Source organism: Rhinoderma darwinii, chromosome 1 (genome assembly GCF_050947455.1).
Source record: "Rhinoderma darwinii isolate aRhiDar2 chromosome 1, aRhiDar2.hap1, whole genome shotgun sequence".
Lineage (NCBI taxonomy): Eukaryota > Metazoa > Chordata > Amphibia > Anura > Rhinodermatidae > Rhinoderma > Rhinoderma darwinii.
This window is the reverse complement of record NC_134687.1, coordinates 18,418,856-18,443,267: the sequence shown is the minus strand read 5'-3', so window position 1 is coordinate 18,443,267 and position 24,412 is coordinate 18,418,856. Positions and strand designations below refer to the sequence as shown.

Sequence of the window (24,412 nt, the reverse complement as noted above, 5' to 3'; positions counted from 1 at the left end):
CTTTATGAATACGGTGTGACATTTTTGAGAAACAATGGTGACGGGTGCTGCCTCTGCCGCCTATCCACGCCGCCGGGTTGCTTACTTAAGCCGCCGACACACCTGCTCTGCCTCTTGGCCGCGCTCCTCTTCTTCTCTCTGTTCACTGCCACTCTACACACATGTCCAATACGGCGCAAGTGCTCAATGGCCATTTCTTAAAGGGCTAGAGTGTGCATTCTGATTCCTCCCCAACCAATCCCTGTTGCTCTGTGCTTACTTAAGTCAGCTCCTCTGGTCACCTAGTGCCTAAGCAACTTTAATGTAACTTAGTTTATTCCTACAACGGTTACTTTCTGTATCTCGCTACCTCTGCCACCAGTCTGAATCCCGCTACATAATACACGTCCGTATCCTGCTACCCGCTACCAGTCTGTATCCTGCTACCTGCTGCCATCCTGTATTTTTCTACCTGCTGCCAGTCTGTATCCTGCTACCAGATTCGAACTGTGACCTCAGATTCATACCTGCCTGACATGGTATCATCTGCCAGTGCCCGATCCCACGGTGAACTTCACCATTGTCTCCTGGTCCGCCAGGCCAGCTTCTACTGACACTGGGACCACCTCAAGAGGTTGCGACCTGGTAGTCTCCCCGCTGCGAAAAACAGATTAATAGAGGTGGCCCAAAGTCAAACCGGTTGAGTATCATAGTTGGTCCACAAGCTGTTTGTTATTTAGATAGATAGATAGATAGATAGATAGATAGATAGATAGATAGATAGATAGATAGATAGATAGATAGATAGATAGATAGATAGATAGATAGATAGATAGATAGATAGATAGATAGATAGATAGATAGATATGAGATAGATAGATAGATAGATAGATAGATAGATAGATAGATAGATAGATAGATAGATAGATAGATAGATAGATAGATAGATAGATAGATATGAGATAGATAGATAGATAGATAGATAGATAGATAGATAGATAGATAGATAGATAGATAGATAGATAGATAGATAGATAGATATGAGATAGATAGATAGATAGATAGATAGATGGATAGATAGATAGATAGATAGATAGATAGATAGATAGATAGATAGATAGATAGATAGATAGATAGATAGATAGATATGAGATAGATAGATAGATAGATAGATAGATAGATAGATAGATAGATAGATAGATAGATAGATAGATAGATATGAGATAGATAGATAGATAGATAGATAGATAGATAGATAGATAGATAGATAGATAGATAGATAGATAGATAGATAGATAGATAGATAGGAGATAGATAGATATGAGATAGATAGATAGATAGATAGATAGATAGATAGATAGATAGATAGATAGATAGATAGATAGATAGATAGATAGATAGATAGATAGATAGATAGATAGATAGATAGTTGATTTAAGAAAAAACTAAGAAAAACAAAACATATTGTCTCTATTCCCATCTACCCAAGGGCTGAACAATTAAATGACACTGGATCTAATCTTGCTTTAAGACAATAATAGAAGACATTAGGTCTGTTGCATGATAAAATGGAATTAAAAAGTTAAGCATCACTTACTCATATTCAGAATGTCATCTCTGTTTAGAGTAACTGTTTGATGCTTAATCCAGATAGATGAGCGGCGCTGACTCCACACGCAAATAAAACTTCCCTCTTTAGATCAGGTTTAAAATCTTTAAAAATATTCCTGTCATAGGCAATTGTGCTGCCTATCAATTGTGCTTTCCATCCATTAAAGTGGAGAAAGAAACAAAGCTACACAAACACAAAATTTTTTTGAAAAATTGCAAGAATTGTACATTGAGCAGAAGATTCTTGGATATCAGCCAAACTACAAAAAGGAGGCCTCCGTATTTAGTTCTTTATTTGCTAAGGTAGTTGATTTGTGTGCAGTAGCTAATATGATACTTGATTTTTTCCATAGGTGAGTAAAATTTTAGAATTATACATTATCCAGCCAACCTTCTGTTGACATGGGGTTGGGGTTTAGGACATCAATATCTGATCGGTGGAGGTCTGACTTCTGGCACTCCCATTGATCACCTGATTGAAGGAGACCAGCAAGTGCCATACCTCCTTAATAGTTTACACAGTGCCGTACATTTGATTGTGGCTGTGACTGGTACTGCAGCTCACAGCAACTCAGTCCGATTCGAGAGAATGGGACAGAGCTGCAGTACCAGGCACAGCCACACCCACATGTACTGCAGTGCGTCTGAGTAAACAATTTATGAGGTGCAGCACTTGTCGGAACGCCGCTGCTCCTCCATCAAGCTGATCGGTGGGGATGCCGGAAGTCGAACCCCCACCGATCAGATATTGATGGCCTACCTTAAAGTGGTTTTCCCACAATTTACATTTATCCCCTATCCACAGAGTAAGGGATAAATGTCTATTGGTTGGCGGCCCACTCCAGTAACCCCCACCAATCACTAGAATGAGGGTCCTAAGTCCCCGTTTCTCCTCACTACACAACTGCAGGAAAGGGAGCTTTGAATGCACGAGCATGAGCAGTTCCGCTTTATTCAAAGTCTATGGAACTGATGGAGACAGCCGAGTACGGCACTCGGCTGTTTTGGTCAGCCCCACAGGGTGTATGCTCAACCACCGCTCTATTCAAGCTCTTCCTCACTGGGGGGTTGAGGAGAAATGGAGTATCAGAAACCCTGTTCTAATGATCGGCAATGCCAGATTAGTGGAATATTACATTATACTGTATACTACAGCATGTTTTGTCATTTTCAATTTGTGAATGACATAAAAACCAAAGGGGGTACTTTACTTTTAAAAATGTCACGCTTACTTGTGGCAGATTTGCACTGCAAATAAACTCAGCTCAAGCAAAAATGTCTCCCAGAAATCCCTTAAAACTTCCTTCAGAAAATTCAAAAACTTCTACCTACAATAAACTTTCCAAACTTTAAAGTCACCTTGTCTACGTTGATTGGCTGAAAGTCCCTTGACTTTGATTGGCCGTTTTGGGGCACATAGTGATGTCACCTGTTTTTATAATCTTCACAAAGGATATGTGATTTTTATCACATAGCTCCGGTTTCTAATAAAATGTAATTGCATTATGTTAAAACCCAACGTATTTCTTCAAACATTAAAATGTTATATTAAAAAAAAAAAAAAATGACATGAAGGAAATACATGAGATTGATTTATCCATTTTAGATGCGTTGCCTTTGTCTATGCTTACCCTTCTTGAATTGTGACATTTTGAAAGAGCAAGGTATTTAAGCAATAATGACTTCCTTCCCATAAAACGCTAAAGCTTCAATTATTTATGGTTAGCTGAATTTTTATAACCCCCGTTGTAACAAGAATGGAATTTTTATACTCGGAAATTTAATACACTTTTATTATTTGCAACAAAAACTTTTGTTGTACATAAATTTTGTTATTCATTTTTTAATTCTTTTTAAATCTTCATTTTTGTATACAGAATTTGCTTGTTTATGTATCAGATCGGGTAATGTTCATACAATGCAGGAACATGTATACCATAAAAGCAGGCCATGTGGCCCTTGGAGAGAGCGAGAGTTTAAGGCACTTTCACGCTGGCCAGTTATCGGGCGAACGAGCGTTCAGAGAACTCTCGTTCCCGATAATTGCACTGTATAAACAGGGCAACGATCAGCCGATGAACGAGCAAATGCTCGTTCGCCGGCTAATTGTATAGTTTAATGGCCAACATATTATCGTTGTAGGTAACACATCTTTGTGTAAACAGGGAGACATGCAGCCAACATGATATAAATGTATGGAGACGAGCGCTCGGAGTAGCGAGCGCTTGACCTCATACTAGATCCTTGTGAAAGGAGCACACGAGCGCCGATCAACGAGCTGTCTCATTGATCGGCGCTCGTTTACACAATCCACGTTGGGCCGGGTAAAAGTACCTTTAGACTTGGTTGGTCTTATCTGCTTTGCTATTGGGTGGTGAGAACCTGTGCAGGACTCCCTTCTACAAGGATATTGGATTGATAGCAAACAATGGGGTGAGAAATTTGCCAAAGGGTTATGGAAAGGGTGTAGATAGGGAAACAAACACAAGGCCCGTCTGTCCTTAGCCCTATAATGGGGGGGGGGGGATTTTAATCTTAGTAATGGGGTCCCTTCTTTTCTATGTTTGCTACTGTTAGGGCCTGTTCACATCTGCGTTGGAGGCTCCATTAGGTGCCTTAGTCACAGATCCGGCCAAAAATATCGGAAACAGTGACGCATCATGCACCACGGACACTATGCTGGAAACCCGATGGAACCCATTAATGTCAATGGGTTCCGGCGGGCGCCGGTGGTGTTCACCATGCAACTGAACCAGCACTTTCAGAATTTTCGTTGTACTGCTTGTCCGACGGAGCAGAACAATGGAAACACAGATGTAGATGTGAACAGGTATTAGATTATTACAATTTTTTTTAAATATTGTATTTTTTTATGCTCTGTTCTTTGGATACACGCGCAAAAATGTATTACTAGGAGGGAATTACATAGGTGTTCCAGGATATGATCGATCACCTATTAATATTTTCCTTTCATTATCTTTTCTTTTTTTTATATATAATTCCCATTATTATTTATTAAGTATAATGAGCTGTAAGCCAAGAAAAAGGGTCCCAGAAATACAGAAATATTTTTATTCATTTCATCGTTAGTCATTTTTTTAAAAAAAAGTTATGCTACCTGTAAAAAAAACAAAAAAACAATTAATCAAATATATCTAAAAATTCTGATTTGGAAATGTAAACGAGTATGGATATCTCAAAATATTTATTCTGTCTTGTGGCGAAAGGGTTAAGCTCTCACATAATAAAAAGAGCAGGTAAAATTCTATATACCGGTGGGCAAAATACGCGTAAAATTGTCCCCTTGGAGAGGCATTAACTGGAGGTTAATACAGCTTTTCTTCTAGCTAATGTGATCTTGAATAAAGACACACTGACCTGTTCTGATTATCCTTAAATTGTTCTTGAGGGTTGAAAAAGACTAATTTACAGCACAATAAACCTGCCCCACTTCACATTCTTTGTAGCTCGTCTCCCCTTTGTAGAAGGACACGCTGGCTGGCTCTGGCAGATCTCCAAGCTGTTACATATGGTTGCTTTGCTGACTTCATTATCACTTGTAAAGCTATTACGTTCTGGTCTGGCCGTACCTCTCTGCAGCAATAAGAAATATTTGGAAACTTGCATCTATTTTATAAGCAGGAACATTTTTCATCTGCTGAACGGTAAAAAAAAAATTGTCTTATAAAGGAACCAACGCAATTTTCCAATGACCTTTAAAAAAAATTACGTCGTTGAATGTTTTTCACTTTATGATAACTTAAAAAAGATAAACAAATAAGGGGTAAATGTTTATTTTATAGATTAGGGGTCAATCAGAGTTAGGGCCGTATTATGGCTCCGTACCACCGTCAAGTTGTATGGAGCTAAACAAGGTGGCAATAGTCTTCTACCGGCCCTGCTGTACTTCTGTATGCCTCAAATTTAATGAGGCTTCAAAATGAGCATACGGGGTACCACCAGTGGCGTAGTTATAGGGGTCGCAGCAGTCACGACCGGGCCCCTAAGCCACTCACCGATGTCCCGGTTCCAATTGTATCTGCATCCTCAGGACGCAGATACAGTTGAGTTCAATGCTGGAGCAAGGAGCTGACGGCTCCTTGCTCCATGCTCCAGCATTCACTGTGCCATGAGCGGCTCGACGCAGACAGGCGCGATGTAGTGACGTCATCGCGACTGTCTGCGCCAAGTCACTCATAGCACAGGCCAAAGGAGGAGAAGGATCTCCTCCACGTGTCGTGGGAACGGGGATAGGTAACTAACTATTTAATTATTTTTCTATTACACATATATGGGGGCATTATACTGGGTATGGGAGGGGGCTGATATGGTGGCAGCTATGGGGTGTATTATACTGTATAGGGGGAATTATACTATATGGGGCAGCTATGGGGGGCATTATAGTTTGTGGGAGCATTATACTGTATGGGCAGCATTATACTGTATGGGGCAGATATGGGGGCATTATACTGTGTGGGAGCAGCTATTGGGGGCATTATACTATGTTGGGTCATTATACTGTATGGGGCAACTATGGGGAGCATTATACTGTGGGGGCAGTTATGGGGGCAATATACTCTGGGGGGCAATATACTATGGGGGCAGCTATGGGGGACATTATACTGTGTGGAGGCAGCAATTGGAAGCATTATACTGTGTGGGCATCCATGGGGGCAGTTGGGCAAGTCTCCTGGGCATAGGCATGTGCCAGGGGTCTGGTGGTGTTGGGTAGGAGTAGGTGGCCCAAGCTGAATTCTCGCACCAGGGCCCATGAGCCTTTAGCTGCGCCCCTGGATACCACTAATAGGGTCCTCCATGATAAGCTATTTTTGGCAAGGAAAAATCAAGCTCAAACCAGTTTTACACAGTGCACTTTTTGATGCAGTGTTATGTGCAACAAGGATACAAAACTAGAGAAGAAATATAAATGTTGACTTTAATCCTTTCCCGCTGCAGCCATTTTTCAGATTTTCGTTTTTCTTTTTTCTTTCCCACATTCCAAATGCCATAACTTTTTTATTTTTCCGTCAATATTGCCCTATGAGGGCTTGATTTTTGCGGGATAAGTTTTAGTTTTTCATGGCACCATGTACTGTACCATATAATGTACTAGGAAACGGGAAAAAAATATTTGTGGGGTGGATTCCGCAATTGTTTTTGTGCTTCATTTTTTACAGCGTTCACCGTGTAATTAAAACAACATGTTAACTTTATTCTGCAGGTCAATATGATGACGGCGATACCAAATATATATAGTTTTTTATATTTTACTACTTTACAGGAAAAAACTAACTGTAAAATATAAAATTTATTTTGTGTCACCAAATTCTGAGAGCCATAACTTTTTTATTTTTCCGTTGATCGAGCAATATGAGGGTTTCGTTTTTGTGGGACAAGCTGTGGTTTTTAATGACACCATTTTGGAGTACATGTTTTTCATCGCTTTTTATTTCATTTCATTGACCACGGTATCTTACCACGGTGTTAAATGAGTGGGATCCCACTTGTTACCGTGAATTGCCGGCTGTAAAAAACAGCCGACTCCCGCTTTTCATGGAACGGGCTCGGCCCATGAGCCTGCTCCGTACTTCCCATACCTGGCTATGACGTGAGTATAGGTCATACGTCGTGAGGGGGTTCAAATAAAAATAGCACCCAATAATGCCCCAGAAGTGGATCCAAAAAGGCAGAATAAAAACGGCAGTTCTCTGGAACATGCTTCAATGGATCCACCATATGATGGATCCAAACAGTGACCAATGGAATGTTATTTACTTATAATAGTGTCATTCGGGGATCCGTTGATGGTTTCCAAAAGTAACGGAAGCCCTGAGGTTGGTTTTTGCCGAATCCCTGATTGATCGCTGAATCGTCTCTATTGTGTGCTCTGGCAAAAGATCACAGGGTGTGGGGGGGGTGTGTCTTAGGAATTATTATTTAGCATTGCCATATGCTAAGTGGTGGCCAGAATAGGTTTGGGCTATACCTATCAGCCTGCAGATGACACGTTCAGATCTCTATACTCTTGTGTATCCTCCATTCACTGCACACGCTCATACACACCCAGGGTAGGCCCCATAAGGGAAAAAGGTAAGGACTGCTGAACTTCTTATTATGTCCATCAACTTCCATCTCATACTCAATTATGTATATTTGGTGGGGGGACAGATGAGGAGAGCTCTTCTTCTCAAGCACAAGACAGAAAACTTTGTGACCTACTGATTTTAAAATGAAGGAGAATAATATAAAGTAGCCACTAAGGGTCCACATCATATATTTAGTGGATCCATGGCGCAGGTGTAACAAAATACCAATTGGGCCTGGGAATATACACTTATGTGAAATAAAGGGGATCATGTTGGGAAACTGTTTCCAAATTTTTGCCTGTTAAATAGGACACTTCATAGCACCCATGCAGCAATTGGTGTGAAGTGGGAGGGTGGCTGCCTACAGATGAGTTTAGGCCCCTTATGTGCTGTGGTTCATGATGGCGGTACCACCAATACTACCATAATGGCGTCCCTCTACATACCTACCAGGACTATCAGTCACGTCCCAAAGAGGGATGCAGGAATAGCTTCTATACCCCAGTGATAATCAACAGGTAAAACCACTGATATCATGATGAGTTCTATCAACAGTCAAACTCAGCCCCAATTCATTATCAGGCTCAGCTCTGCTACATCTATTCTGTTTTATTAAATTGTTTTTTTTTATTAATGCTTTGTTTATATTCTCAGAACTATTCAGCATTTTTGAAAAGCCATTTTGAAATATAGGGAGAAATACTTTTTGAAATATTATTTTCTCCCCAATGGCCACGTGTTGATTTTCATCCCATTATCTCTAAACTCCAGATATTAAACACATACTTAGGGAGCGATATTGAGGCAGGCATTGAAACTTTCTGCTTATCATTAATTCATAACCCCACACTTCACAATCTGGAATATCAGATTTTCTTTTCAGCACATCCCCAGTGAGTGGTTAATAGGAACACGGTAAACTCTTCGATATATTCTTGGGTTATGGTATAAAGCTAACAATTACCTAACGTGCAGTGTGGACGTGGTAATTAATATTTAGAAACCGTGGACAATGGATTATAAATTCAGAATGTTTTTATACTTATAGGAAAAATAGTTTTTCTTTCATCGTTTTATCGCCACGTCCATAATATTGGGATGAGAAACGTACTCAGGAGCCTTCATTTTAAGTTGTAGTGTCTCCGACTTAAGATATTCAAGTGTAGTTGAACTTTATCTTCATCTTACAAGACTACCTAATTAGACCTGATAGTAACTATCACAAGAAGAGATGTACAAATGTTTTTGGAAAATTTTGAGTTTCTTTTGCAACCTGGGAATTTTTGTCAGAATTCAGAAAAAAATTCAGACAACAATTTGACATGTTTTCAAAAGTACCATTGGGATAAAGAGAATTGTCCAGGTTCTTTGAGGCTCTTTTGAATGCTGGATGATAAGGTGGTCAACTTAACTTTTTGTGGGGCTCAAATGTGTCCCTTGACTCCATTGTAGGGCTGCATATAACATATAGCCAAGGCTGGGGCAGTCAGGGGGGATACACACACAATTATGACTATTTACACAGATGTTGACCAGTGCTTTACCGATATTTTTGTTGTAGCAGAAAAAAAAAAAAAAAAAAGAAGATCTTTCAAGACAAATTATGCCAATATCTCTGGATGGAACCCAGATTACAAAAGCAGGAATATAGAAAAAGTCCAAATATTTGGATACATATAAATAAACATACCCACGACACACCTTTTTGGAGATGGGAGAGATACCACAGTGCCTCGATAACAGAGGAGAAAACAGAGGAGCTATTCTGTTTATTTTGGTTGGGCGGAGTACTTAGAGCAGACCTGGGACAAGGAATAGGGACTGAGGAGGGGGGAGCAATTTATGGACCACAAAAGTATAACACCACTTCAGGCACTGATGGGGCACATTATGAAACTCTGCCTTAGGACCCAAGAGAGCTTTTTCCACTTTGGACTCCGTACAGAAGTGCCTATTACCCATCATTATCCTGGAGAAGGCAGAAGTATGAATTTGCCTTTACCTGGGGCCCGAAAATTAGGCAAATGGACGCTGCATGTTGCCCCCATGGCCACCAATTGGACACCACTGTTATACAGTAGGTATTGGGGAAAAAAACTTAAGAAACAACAGCAAGGAAACAATTAATAGGATATGTAAAAAATGACTAGACTGAAAATGTATCTTATATCATCAGTAGATCCAGCTCATTGGAACAGGCAATTTTTCTTTGGAAGAGTTAAAGGAAAAGAGAGAGAGAGACAGGACAAGTAGCAAGATGAATGGTTCAATCAAACAAATCATGAACACGTCATTGAGAAGCCTGAAGACCCAAACTGAAGACAGAAGACATTGTAAAGAACATCCTTCATATGGTCACCACGAGTAAAAACCAAATAGATGGCCGGGGATACACAATACATCATTGGTTGCTTTCGAAGCCAGCCGTGATATGCATTGGAAAGTCAAGCCAACTGTTTGTTTGGGAGGTCCCATCCACATTTACACTGATTCACATAGAGATATGACATATTGATAAGTTTTCTGTCCAAATTGAGATCTAGTGTTACTAAGCTCCCTAGCCTAGTGTCAGATCTTCCAATTAAGATCACCTTAGAGCAGTTCTCATTTATTAGAATTTTTTTGAAAATGATGGTCTGGTCCTATATAATGGTGGATTGATGGATAAACTACATAGCCAAAAGATTGTGCACCCCTGTACACAGCAACCATGAACACTGACATTGTAATCCAAAAAATGTGTAAAGGGATTGAGGTGAAGATTCTGTACAGACCGGTCAAGTTCTTCTACATCAAACATAGCAAATCACTTTTATGGATCTAATCTTATATACGGGTTCACCATCACAAAAAAAAATGTCCTTAAATTGTTGCCAACAATTCTCAAGACTGTCTTTGTCTGCTATAATGTTAAGACTCCCTAGACTCACTAGAGCGAAGGGCCTTAACCTTCACTGACCATTATTCCTCGCCTTCCCCCATATGTCCTATTGCCAGGTGAAGCAAGATTAATCACTCCACTTTCCATTCCTCCAGCGATAGTGTTCCTCATACTACTCCTGACAACACTGGTCTCTACACTTGGTAAACCTAAGGCGTATCTGAAGTTTCTTTACCATGAAAACCCAACCCTTGAAATTCTAGTGCTGATATTACTTCCAATGGTAGTTCGGCATTCTGTAGAACCACAGGCAGAAAATTTTTGAAACGAGGCATGGTCATCGGTGCTAGAATAGCCGTGGCTGGTATTTAAAAAACTTCCAAATTTTTTGTGGGGTTTTCTCGTGTAACAATGTCGATAGTATACCAGAAATGGTGTGATCGAGGAAAAACAACCTGCAAAAGAGAATCCTGTGGACATTAACAACTCATCCACACAAAGGGTCCGACAAGAATGTCAAGAATCGTTCTGAGGAACAGGCGGCGCACAGTCAAGAAAATTGTTGCAGAATACAACATTTTTGCTCCAACTAACTTATCCAAGCGCACGATTCATCATTACTTAGCGGGGATGGGCTATAACAGAAGACGACGAATTCGAGTGGCATTATTGTCTAAGGGAAACAGAAAGGTAAGACTTCAATGGGCAAAAATGCACCAAAATTGGATCACTGATCAGTGAAAAAAAATTGCCTGGTCAGATGAATACGGATATCTATGGCACCATGCTGATGGCAGGGTCAGAATTTGAGGCAAGCAGCATGAATCGATTAACCCTTCCTGTCATGTGTGAACAGTTTAGGCTGGTGGCGGTGGAGTAATGGTGGGGGCAATGTTTTTTGGCACACCCTTGGTCCTCTGATAACTGTGGACGCACGTTTTAACTTAGGGCTTACCTAAGTATTGTGGCCGACCAATTTCATCCCTTCATGGCAGCTGTAGGATACTATAACGGCAACTGCGAGAAGCGATCCTGTCCACGTGTCAATATTCCTGCAGAATAATTTCAATATCTAGTGGAATCTACGCAACGACAAATTGCAGTTGCTCTGAAGGCCAAAGGTGGTCCAAAGCACTACTAGATAGGTGCATCTAATAAAGTGGAAATTCAATGTATACGGATATAAAAAAATTAAAATAGATTCCTCTTATGTGCTGCCGGGCAAAAAAACAACAACATTTTTTTTTTTTATATACAGTATATAATGCAGCTCAATACAAATAATGAAAGCCACTCCAGTCCTTTAGCACAAGGGTTATTATCACGATTCCTGTCCTGTGTGCTATTCGGCAGTAGACATTAATGTTAATATCAAGAAAAAAATCACCAGTGAGGCAGATAAAAAGGACACGGTTCAATTCAGGTGACTCCACCACTTGTGAAGCTGCAGATGCAGCCAGTATGGTAGAAAGCTAGATTTCGGCCATGTCCTTGCACAGAAAAGTCTGAAAAAAATGCAGTGTCAGAGCATGACAAATGATCTCAATTCTTCTGACTTTTTGTCCTATGTTAAACAGGATGCTGAGCTGTCCTAGTGTAAACTATAGCATCCGTGGTTCAGCACTACCGTACATGAGAGATCCCGAAACGCGTGTGCTGCTCAATTTCTGCAGAGTTAGAGGCTGAAAACAAGATTTTCTTGCAAGTGAGGTTTTTTCTAAATCTAATTCTTTCACATTTTTGGGGAGGAAAACACCTTAACCCCTTTGTGACCCGGCCTTAAAAGGCCTTAATTACTGACCAGCTAAATTTTAGCATTTTTGCCTCCCTGCTTTTCAGCAGCAATAATTATTTTTATTTTTTTCATTGACGAGTCTATATGAAGCCTTATTTTATGTGGGAGGAACTGTATTTTTTTTCCTTCGCAATTTCGGAGTACAAACAATTTACCGCGTAAGTTATATATTTTATTTTTTCAGTATGAATATAGAACAAAAGTGATTTTCTGCATTGTTTTTATTGTTTATTTTTTATACCGTTCACGTTTCACACTTAAATTATTTCTTTAGGTTATTATGAACGTGGGAATACCTAATATGTATAGGTTTTTTGTTTTTATGTAATGTATGGGCAATAAACTTTATTTTGAGCTAAATATTTACCTTTTGTGTGGACATTTCTATAATATTTTTTTGTTACATTTTTTTATCTCATGAAGGGATAACTTTTTAACAACTTCATTTTATTCGTATCATTTATTAGCATACTCCTGTGTGTCACTATGAGACATAGTGTGCCCTAACAGCAGGCTTACAGAACACTCAGCTCTGGGGTATTTTCTAGTGCCCCAGGGCTGGGTTTACCAAGTCTACAATGGTTTCACAATTGAAGAGGGTAGTCCCTTTTGATCATGCCGTAGTCACGGACTGTGGCGATCAAAGGGTTAAACAGTTGGGATCAGAGTTTCCTCCAATCGCAGCTGTATTCAGGAGGCTGTTCTAAGTGCAGAAGGTTCTCCAAGTCTACAATGGTTTCACAATTGAAGAAGGTAGTCCCTTTTGATCATGCCGTGGTCACGGACCGTGGCAATCAAAGGGTTAAACAGCTGGGATCAGAGTTTCCTCCGATTCCAGCTGTATTTAGGAGGCTGCTTGAAGGACAGGAGCCGTTAGTAACAGCTCCTGATTAGAGAATGAGCGCAAAAGACATCGCTGTAGACTCCAGACCTGCACCGCCTTCCATCAAAAGTCAGTGGGCGGTCGAAAATGGGTTAAAGTGGTAGTCTGGCTTAAAAAAACCATTTTCAAATACCAAATACTGAGTTAACAGTTAAGGGTCCCCTGTTCTATCTACAAGGGGCATGCCTGAAGTATAGAACCCTCCTGAGTAATACAGATCACCTAAGAATGTCTCCACTAACTTAGTTATGAGATAGGGCGCTAGTCCTCCCTACTTCCTTCCCGACATTGTTTTATGTTATCGGTGCAGCATAGGAAGACGAAGACTAATACAATCAAGCTAAGACACCCAACCAAAGGTGGAGCCTGGAGAGGTGAGGTACCAGGATGCCAGATATTTAGACTCTAGACCTCTCTAGACCACCAGGGACATTAGTATTAAAGGGGTTGTTGTAGGATCACACAACAAACAAATAATTTTAATGGTAAGTAAACAGTATTTGGTTTTTATTTTGAATAAGTTCTTCTGTTTCAACTCCCCATAAACTGCCCCATAGACCAAACAAATCCTCAAACACGCTAGCCCACGGGGGAAAATATGTATTTTTCCTTTTACAAACCTTTATTTTTTTAACTATAAAACCACCATTGACCGCTAGGATTAATTTTATCAACCTCCTCGCCCCCCTAGACCTCCAGGAATACTATCATTAATTCTTGTCCTGTTCAGAGACACATGAAGTCGTTTTTGTAGAAAGTTGCCAAGTATTAAAGGGGGTGTATTCTTCTAATACTATCACCACGGTGGGCACCGAAACATTTTGAAAAAAAGAAAAAAACTTTTTACCCCTTCATTTGCCCCTATGATTGAATGGGTGACTCTCCACTTATCACATTACTCTCATCCAATCAGCAATGCAATGAGCTCCTTCAGTGTTGTTAATTGGACCGTAAATGATCCCAGTTGACCAATTGGTCAGTAAGCAGTAGCAGTGGGCTGCCCAGTGTGCTGAGATATTAACCCCTTAAGGACTGAGCCTGTTTTGGCCTTAAGGACACAGCCTATTTTTTCAAATCTGACATGTGTCACTTTATGTGGTAATAACTCCGGAATGCTTTTACCTATCCAAGCGATTCTGAGATTGTTTTCTCGTGACACATTGGACTTTATGTTACTGGCAAAATTTGCTCGATACATTAAGTATTTAATTGTGAAAAACATCAAAATTTAGCGAAAAATTGCAAAAATTAGCATTTTTCTAAATTTATATGTATCGGCTTGTAAGACAGATAGTAATACCACACAAAATTGTTGCTAATTAACATCACCCATATGTCTACTTTAGATTGGCATCGTTTTTTGAACATCCTTTTATTTTTCTATGACCTCACAAGGCTTAGAACTTTAGCAGCAATTTCTCACATTTTCAAGAAAATGTCAAAAGGCTATTTTTACAGGGCCCAGTTCAGTTGTGAAGTGGATTTTAAGGCCTTATATATTAGAAACCCTCGATAAGTCACCCCATTTTAAAAACTTCACCCCTCAAAGTATTCAAAACAGCATTTAAAAAGTTTATTAACCCTTTAGATGTTTCACAGGAATTAAGGCAAAGTAGATGTGAAATGTTCAAATTTCTTTTTTTTTTTGCAGAAATTCATTTTTCATCTATTTTTTTTGTAACACAGAAAGTTTTACCAGAGAAATGCAACTCAATATCTATTGCCCAGATTCTGCAGTTTTTAGAAATACCCCACATGTGGCCCTAGTGCACTTATTGACTGAAGCACCGGCCTCAGAAACAAAGGAGCACCTAGAGGATTTTGGGGCCTCCTTTTTATTAGAAAATATTTCAGGCTCCATGTCGGGTCTGAAAGGCTCTTGCGGCGCCAAAACAGTGGAAATCCCCCAAAAGTGACCCCATTTTGGAAACTACACCCCTTGAGGAAATTATCTAGGGGTATAGTTAGCATTTTGACCCCGCAGGTTTATTGCAGAAATTATTGGAAGTAGGCCGTGAAAATGAAAATCTACATTCTTTCAAAGAAAATGTAGGTTTAGCTAATTTTTTCTAATTTCCACAAGGACTAAAAGGAGAAAATGCACCACTACTTTTGTAAAGCAATTTCTCCCGAGTAAAACAATACCCCGCATGTGGTCATAAACGGCTGTTTGGACACACGGCGGAGCTTAGAAGGGAAAGAGTGCCATTTGTCTTTTGGAGATCAAATTTAGCAGGAATGGTTTGCGGAGACCACGTCACATTTGCAAAGCCCCTAAGGGACCAAAACAGTGAAAACACCAAAAAAGTGACTCCATTTAGGAAACTACACCCCTTGAAGAATCCATCTAGGGGTGTAGTGAGCATTTTGAACCCACAGGGGTTTCATAGATTTTATTAGAATTGGGCAGTGAAGATAAAAAAAAAACATTTTTTTCCAATAAGACGTAGCTTTAGCTCAAAATTTTTCATTTTCTCAACAAATAAAGGAATAAAATAACCCCAACATTTGTAAAGCAACTTCTCTGGAGTACGGCAATACCCAATTTGTGGTCATAAACGGCTGTTTGGGCATACGGCAAGGATCAGAAGAGAAGGAGTGCCATTTGGCTTTTGGAGCACAGATTTTGCTGGATTGGTTTCTTGACACCATGTCACTTTTGCAAAGCTCCTAAGGTACCAGTACAGTGGAAACTCCCCAAAAGTGACTCGATTCACGAAACTACACCCCTTGAGGAATTCATCTAGGGGTGTAGTGAGCATTTTGACCCCACAGGTGTTTCATAGATTTTATTAGAATTGGGCAGTGAAAATAAAAAAAATCCTTTTTCTTCAATAAGACGTAGTTTTAGCTGAAAATGTTTCATATTCTCAACAAATAAATGAAAAAAAGCACCCCAACACTTGTAAAGCAACTTCTCCTGTGTACGGCAATACCACATATGTGGTCATAAACTGCTGTTTGGGCACAGAGTAGGGCTCAGAAGGGAAGGAGCGCCATTTGGCTTTTGGAGTACAGATTTTGCTGGATTGGTTTCTGGGCGCTATGTCGCATTTGCAAAGTCCCTGTGGGACCAAAACAGTGGAAACCCCCCAGAAGTGACCCCATTTTGGAAACTACACCCCTCAAGGTATTCACCTAGGGCTGTAGTGAGCATATTAACCCCACAGGTGATTGGCAGAAATTGGTGTGCACTCGATATTGCAGAGTGAAAATGGTTTTTCAATAGATATGCCAATATGTGGCGCCCAGCTTGTGCCACTGGAGACACACACCCCAAAAATTGTTAAAATGATTCTCCCGGGTATGGCGATGCCATATATGTGGAAGTAAACTGCTGTTTGGGCACACTGTAGGGCTCAGAAGGGAGGTAGCGCCATTTGGCTTTTGGAGCGTGGATTTTGCTTGTAGTAGTTTTGTTTTGAGTCTTACTGGTGTTTCCGTTTATAATGTAGGGCATATGTAAGCCGGGGCGGAGTATATAAGGGGCATAGTCAGGTGGTATAGTGGGGTAAAAAAAAACAATAAAATAATCCATAGATGTGTGTTATGCTGTGACACAATCCTTTCTGCACAGGCCGGTGTCGCACTAATAAATGGTCTTTACTTATTCCCCTTTTGGTCCACACTCCGCACCTTTGAAGTTTGGGGAATTTTGCTGGGAAAGTGTTGTCCAAGTATAATACGGGCGCCCTCACTTCCAGCAGATATGTTTGGGCCCACCCCTTCCTGGTTCCCTAATTTTAGGGGCCTTGATAATTCGCCACTTGAAACAGAAGAAATGTTCCCCTCGAGCCGGCACAACTACATATTTTTCTTTCCTGATTTATTGGTGCCTTGACTAATTTTATTTTTTCATAGACGTAGTGGTATGACGGCTGGTTTGTTGCGGGACGGGCTGTAGTTTTTATTGGTACCATTTTGGGGTACATGCGACATTTTGATCACCTGTTATCCTTTTTTTTTTGGGAGGCAAGGTGACCAAAAAACAGCAATTCTGGCATATTTTTTTAGTTTTTTTTATACAGCGTTCACCACGCATTATAAATTACATGTTACTTTTATTCTGCAGGTCAGTCCGATTCCGGTGATACCTAATTTATAGCACTTTTTATGTTTTACAACTTTTTGCACAATAAAATAACTTTTGTAAAGAGAATGGATTTTTTCTGTTGCCAAGTTGTGAGAACCATAACGGTTTTAATTTTTCGTCGACGGTGCTCTATGAGGGCTTGTTTTTAGCGAGACGAGTTATAGTTTTTATAGGTACCATTCTTAGGGACATGCGACTTTTTGATCACTTTTTATTAAAATTTTTGGAAGACAAAGTGACCAAAAAATAGCAATTATGTCAGTATTTTTTAGTTTTGTTTTTTTACGGCGTTCACTGTGCGGAATAAATTACATAATATTTTTATAGTTCAGGTCGTTACGGTCGCAGCGATACCAAATATGTATGGCTTTATTATTTTTTTCAATAATAAAATGACTTGATAAGGGAAAAAGGGCGATTGTGTTTTGTGTTATTATTTGAAACTTTTATTGTATGTTTTACAACTTTTATTTTTACTTTTTTTACACTTTTTTTTACACTTTTCTTTGGTCCCACTAGGGGACTTGAAGGTCCAACTGTTTGTTTGATGTTCTAATACATTGCACTACCTATGTAGTGCAATGTATTAGAACTGTCAGTTGTTCACTGACAGCAAGCCGATCAGGCTCCGCCTCCGGGCGGGGCCTAATCGGCTAACGTAATGGCAGATAGGAAGCCATTGTTAGGCATCCTGTTGCCATAGTAGCAGTCGCCAGCCTTGCCATCGCATGGCAAGGCTGCCAATTGCATACAAACCACTTTGATGCAGCGATTGCATTGAATCGCTGCATTGAAGGGGTTAATGCCAGGAATCGGAGCTAGCTCCGGTTCCTGCCGATAGATCGGGGTGTCCGCTGTAACATACAGCGGACACCCACTGCTGATGACGCCGGCTCAGCTTCTGAGCCGGAAGCTGAGCCGGCGCCATCTTGCCGATGGTACCGGAAGCCTCCTGGGCCCCGCCGACGACGGGGCATAGGAGGATTCCGTTACAGGCTGATCGGGAGGTAAGTATTACCCCTCCGATCGCCTTTGCAGCCACCGGCAACCCAGCGATCACGTTGCTTTGTCGCCGGTGGCTATAAACTCCTCACATGCTGCGATCTCTATTGAACGCAGCATGTGAGGGGTTAATCGGTCGGATCGGCGGCTAGCTCCGGTCCTGGCCGATACCTCAGGGTGCCAGCTGTAACATACAGCTGTCACCCGGCGGTGATGTCGCTGGCTCAGCTCCTGAGCCAGCGACATCTCCATCACGTACAGTTACGTGGAGATGCGCGAAAAGGCCATCTCCCATCACGTAACTGTACGTGAAATGGCGCGAAGGGGTTAAGGGGGCACATAGCACCTTTCGATATAACCCTTTAAGGCCATCTTACAAAAGCCAATACTGTATCTCAGGTGCATCTGCCTTATTTCTCATGACAGGTGCCCTTTAGAAGCCAGCTAACATTTCACATTGAGAAGGGGGAAAAATAAATTATTCATCCTTCGGATCAGAGGGAACAGAACAAACTCAGCAAGCCAAAAGCAACATTAAATGAACTAATTTAATAGAAAATAATTATTTTCATTATGTCTATTATTGCTGAGAAAACCGAGCTCTGAAGAGGTTAAATTGATGCCGTGAATCATTCTGGCTTTTGAATTAAATTTAAATGAATGAATTTAGAGGTAATGGGTAGAAGGGTCTAATGATGAATCTAGCTCCAGAGAAGGCTGCGGAGCGTTGTTCAACTAATAAGTCCCATTACTTAGGTATTCCTACAGGAAATAATGTCGTTTGTGAACATTTACCAAGCATTACGCTACCCGTAGAGTCCCCCTCGTAGATATATCACGGCTTTATTGACATATCTTCTGTTAAAATTAAATCTGGCCATTATCTACTTGCTGAGCTTGTTTAACCCAGTATTGTCCTATATATCAGAATGAGCAGAGGCGGAACTATAGGGGATGCAGAGGTTGCAGTCGTAGCCGGACTCTCATATCTAAGGCCCAGAAGACCAACATAAGACAACAGCAAATTACACGTCATACCTGGGGTGGGTTGTTTTCGATTTTGCACCCAGATCTGAAACTTTAAGTTACACCTCTAAAAGTAGAAAGTGGGAGGAGCTAATCATTGACAACTTTTTGTAAATCAGATATTTTTTTTTTTAAATTGGTTCATGAGGAATTTATTTTGCACCCATGAGCGCCAATCTGATTTATTTCCATTTTTATAATCCTTACACTTTTTATATTGTACCTTTTGACCTTGTATATCCCCAAAACAATCAAAGCAAAACATTATGTTATGCCTAGAGCAGGGTCTGAGGGGGCGGAGCATGACACAGGGATTCCAAAAACACTGAAGGGAGGCTAAACCAGGGTCACCACCTTAGGGCTACATTTTGACGCACTTGACCAGCCAGATTTAGTTGCACTATTCAATGAAACTATTTTACAAGGACAGATTCCCTCTATATTTACGTCCTGTTAAGGCTTAACCTTTGGATGTATTTGCATAAACTAAATGACCCACCCCTCGAAAATTCTAGTCAATGAGCTGGAAAAAATGAGCTCCAATTTTTTTTTTTTTTAATTCTTGGTTTCTTCAAAGTCAATATGTCATGTGACCCATCTCAGTTCTGCAAAATAGTTGGTTAAGGTCTTAGAGATTAGAGCAAAATGGGGCAGGTTAATATCCAGACCCTGACTGGCACTATGGAAGACTGTTTAGTGGTCCCAATTGGCCCCATTTGTTTCATAGTATCTATAAAATGTAAAAAAAAAAATAAAGGGGTCTGTCCAGGGAGGGAGGTAGCCATTGAACCTGGATCCTGGTATCTGTGGGCGTCCAAAAGCCCCTTTACCACATAAGAAGACACCAGTATTATACATAGCACGTGGTACAGGGACCCTGTTACAGATAATTCATTGGGGCTGAGGAGCTTTAAATTCATGGGCCTGTCCTGTTGGCCAGTTGCCTTTTAGACTTACCTCCAAAACATTCTTTCCCTATGCGGCCAGTTCATTTAGTTACAAGGTACATACAGCAATGCTTGAGACGTTAATACTTCTGCAGACAGAACAGGTCCTGCTCCTGATTGACATTTAACACAACAATTATTGCTGTAACTTCGGGAGAATAACTATAGATTGATATGTTTGACCTCTCGTGTGGCACAGACGGCGGGCGGGGGGAAGCCGGCGTTCCTGAAGAATATCTAATGCGTGTCTTGTCCTCGGATAGGTGACTTTGTCTGACTGTTGGACGGAGCCGCACAATCCTTCTATCTGTTTATTGACAAGGCGTCCAACATTAGGATGAGGAAATGATACATTTGTGGAGATGGACAATTTGATCATAAATGGCTGGACACGGCCGTCCCTATAGGAATCCCATTACGTTCAGGGAATTGGCCAACGCTGTCTAAATGACTTTCCTCCAGATTAATGACAAACAACTGAAGATGCTGCACACGATGACATCTCCGGGCGGAGGGATGACGTAAGGAGGATCTACGTGGTGTGATCTACAAAAACGGACTCAATTTCTATATAATGGGACCTCCAGATTATTAGAGGAAAATAAAATAGATTTCAAGCAATATAGGTCTTGAAGATATAGCCCTCTTAAGATATTTTTGAGAAGGCCTCGTCCCCCACACTGACCATGGCATTTACCTTAATTTTTGCCAAAGGTACGAGCGCCAATCCAAAATATGTTATTCTAATCTCGCATATAGTTTTGATATACTAAAGGTTACAAACAAATGTCTAGTTATAGCACTTACAAAAAATACATTCCCATGAACTGGCAGATTATCAGGCCGCATGCACACAACAGAATAAAGAAATGCTGCCATAGGGTGGATGTGCAAGGTGTTGTGTATGTTGTGTATGTTGTGTATGTTGTGTATGTTGTGTCCTGTAGGGGAAGGTTATGGATACTATTTATGTTCTGATGTATTTTTGTTTCAAAACCAGTCACCCTTGCCAACAGTTTGGGGTGAAAATGTTTACTCATCCAATATTTGTATAAATATTATTACACCGCCCCATATACTGAACATGGATACAAATCTACTGACATCCATGAGTAGAAATTGTTACCCATTCAGCTATCGATGAATCTATCTATCTATCTATCTATCTATCTATCTATCTATCTATCTATCTATCTATCTATCTATCTATCTATCTATCAATCATCTATCTATCTAATATCTATCTATCTATCTATCTATCTATCTATCTATCTATCTATCTATCTATCTATCTATCTATCTATCTATCTATCTATCTCATATCTATCTATCTATCTATCTATCTATCTATCTATCTATCTATCTATCTATCTATCTATCTATCTATCTATCTATCTATCTCATATCTATCTATCTCATATCTATCTATCTATCTATCTATCTATCTATCTATCTATCTATCTATCTATCTATCTATCTATCTATCTATCTATCTATCTATCTATCTATCTCATATCTATCTATCTATCTATCTATCTATCATCTATCTATCTATCTATCTATCTATCTATCTATCTATCTATCTATCTATCTATCTATCTATCTATCTCATATCTATCTATCTCATATCTATCTATCTATCTATCTATCTATCTATCTATCTATCTATCTATCTATCTATCTATCTATCTATCTATCTATCTCATATCTATCTATCTATCTATCTATCTATCATCTATCTATCTATCTATCTATCTATCTATCTATCTATCTATCTATCTATCTATCTCATATCTATCTATCTATCTATCTATCTATCTATCTATCTATCTATCTATCTATCTATCTATCTATCTATCTATCTATCTATCTATCTATCTCATATCTATCTATCTATCTATCTATCTATCTATCTATCTATCTATCTATCTATCTATCTATCTATCTATCTATCTCATATCTATCTATCTATCTATCTATCTATCTATCTATCTATCTATCTATCTATCTATCTATCTATCTATCTCATATCTATCTATCTATCTATCTATCTATCTATCTATCTATCTATCTATCTATCTATCTATCTATCTATCTATCTATCTCATATCTATCTATCTATCTATCTATCTATCTATCTATCTATCTATCTATCTATCTATCTATCTATCTATCTATCTATCTATCTATCTATCTATCTATCTACAGAAAGAGCTTGAGAAGCCCTGGTTTAGAGAATGTTTTAAAAAAAAAAAAATGCACATTTTGTCAATCCTTTTTCCAATAATTCTAATATATAATTTTGCGCGGGAAGGGGGGCAATGAAATATCTACAACTGTGCAATCCAGTTGGATATAATACATAGAAAAAAGGTACCCCTAATAAGGCCATTGATTTCAATGGGAGGCGGAGGCGGTTTTCTCCCGCGAGCCAGAAAGAAGGGACATGCCCTATCTTTGCATGGTTACGCCTCTGACCTCCCGTTGACATCAATGGGAGGCAGAGAAAGCGTAGTTCGCTGTGTTTAATGCCCACGGCGCTCAATGGCCGTGGGCAAAAAACACAGTGAATATCGGCGTGCAGGCCGAGGAAAATCTGGCTCAAACTTCCAAACGGAATTTTGAGGCAGGTTTTCCCCCTGCAAAAAACTCAGTGTGAACCCGGCCTTAAAGTAGAGAAAAAAAACACATACTTTTTTTCCTCTGTGGCTCCTGTTAATTTGCTATGTAATGACACCCCTTAAATGCCAATTCAAAGCAACTAAAAAACTTCCATTGTAATGTAAATTTACAAGCAGAGTGAATGTTGCTTTTTGTCACTTTTATTTTATCAGAAAAAAAAAATAATATATATATTTTAGCAATTCACCTTTACTTGTTTGAGGTAAAAATACAAATAATAATTCATAGTTTTTTTGAATATTTCAGACTGGAAATTTTTGGTCGACCCTCAAATGCAATTAAACTCAGCCCTGGCGCAGGGAAAGGCATTACTAGCCGCTCTCATGGAGCCGCGTGTCAGTCATTAGCAAGGAGCACAAATAATCCGGCTGTGTCTTTATTCTCCCTGTTCATGTATCGGTGCGCACCACACACAAGCGCTGCTTCCTGCCGTGTCCCTCCTCCTGGGGACGCACAAATGAAGCAACAAAAAGAAAATGATTTGATATTTAAAGAGAACATTAAGTACAGGTACGAGATCTGTCAGGCTGTGTTCACACGCTTAACAAAAAACCGCTGTAAAATATGGAGCTGTTTTCAAGGGAAAAGCCTCTGATTTTGAGCCGTTTTTTAAAGGGAAGGTGTCAAGAAAAAAAAATATTTTTATATGTTTTTGGTTTTAGTATGTTATTAAAATAAATTTTATTTATTTGTGTTTTCGTGTTTTACTTTTTTTTTTCTGTCTTTTTCTTCTCTATGGGGGCTGCCATTTTTTTTTTTTCACCTCTGTATGTGTCGATTAACGACACATACAGAGATGGAATACGGCACATACATCCCCATAGAGAATGCGAATGGGAGCCATTCCATTCACTATAGTGTATGCCGTCTGTGTGGGAACGGCGCATGCGCCGCTCCCACACAGTCCAATATGAAGGTCTTCAGCCGAGCGACATCCGGCACCATTTTCATGTGGATCGGAAGCCGCGGCCGGACAGTAAGATGACTACTTCTGGTCGCGGCTTCCGTCCATATGTTCAGAAGGACTAGGAGCGGAGGGAGCGGCGGCAGGAGCAGGTAAGTTATGTTTGTGTATGTTCGTGTTATACTGTGTGATTACCACTGTATCTAAGCCTACTACACTGTGCATTCGCTCAAAAAATGGCAGCACACAGTGTAGGAGGTTTGAACATTCAACCCCCTCCTTTATCCTGGCACTAGCCAGGATAAAGGAGGGGGATTGTTTGAGTACACTAGAGCGAGTTTGTCTTCTCCAATTTTGCAGCATAAAGAAATGAGGATGTGGTAAAGCAATGCTGCAATTTTGGGAATTGCTCCCTCTAGTGACCAGCACATGGAAATGTTATAAATCAGAATATAATTTATAATATTTCCTGACTTGTGAAAAAATTTTACAAATTAGAACAATGTGTAATCATGTATATACT

The 24,412-nt window shown here is 39.9% G+C and overlaps 1 protein-coding gene and 1 long non-coding RNA gene across 6 annotated transcripts in view; one reads left to right on the top strand and one right to left on the bottom strand.

Moving 5' to 3' along the window:
- The window catches only part of CTNNA2 (catenin alpha 2), a 1,837,255-nt gene that overhangs the window by 955,338 nt on the left and 857,505 nt on the right, over nucleotides 1-24,412 (bottom strand). The gene's annotated exons all lie outside the window — the stretch shown is intronic.
- Nucleotides 18,268-23,600, top strand: LOC142717141 (uncharacterized). Of its 2 annotated transcripts, none has more exons than XR_012871795.1 (3): nucleotides 18,268-18,335; nucleotides 20,567-21,017; nucleotides 23,232-23,600. It is a non-coding gene; the product is annotated as an uncharacterized LOC142717141 (long non-coding RNA). The 2 variants fall into 2 exon arrangements; XR_012871794.1 differs by lacking the exon at nucleotides 18,268-18,335 and adding an exon at nucleotides 19,097-19,373.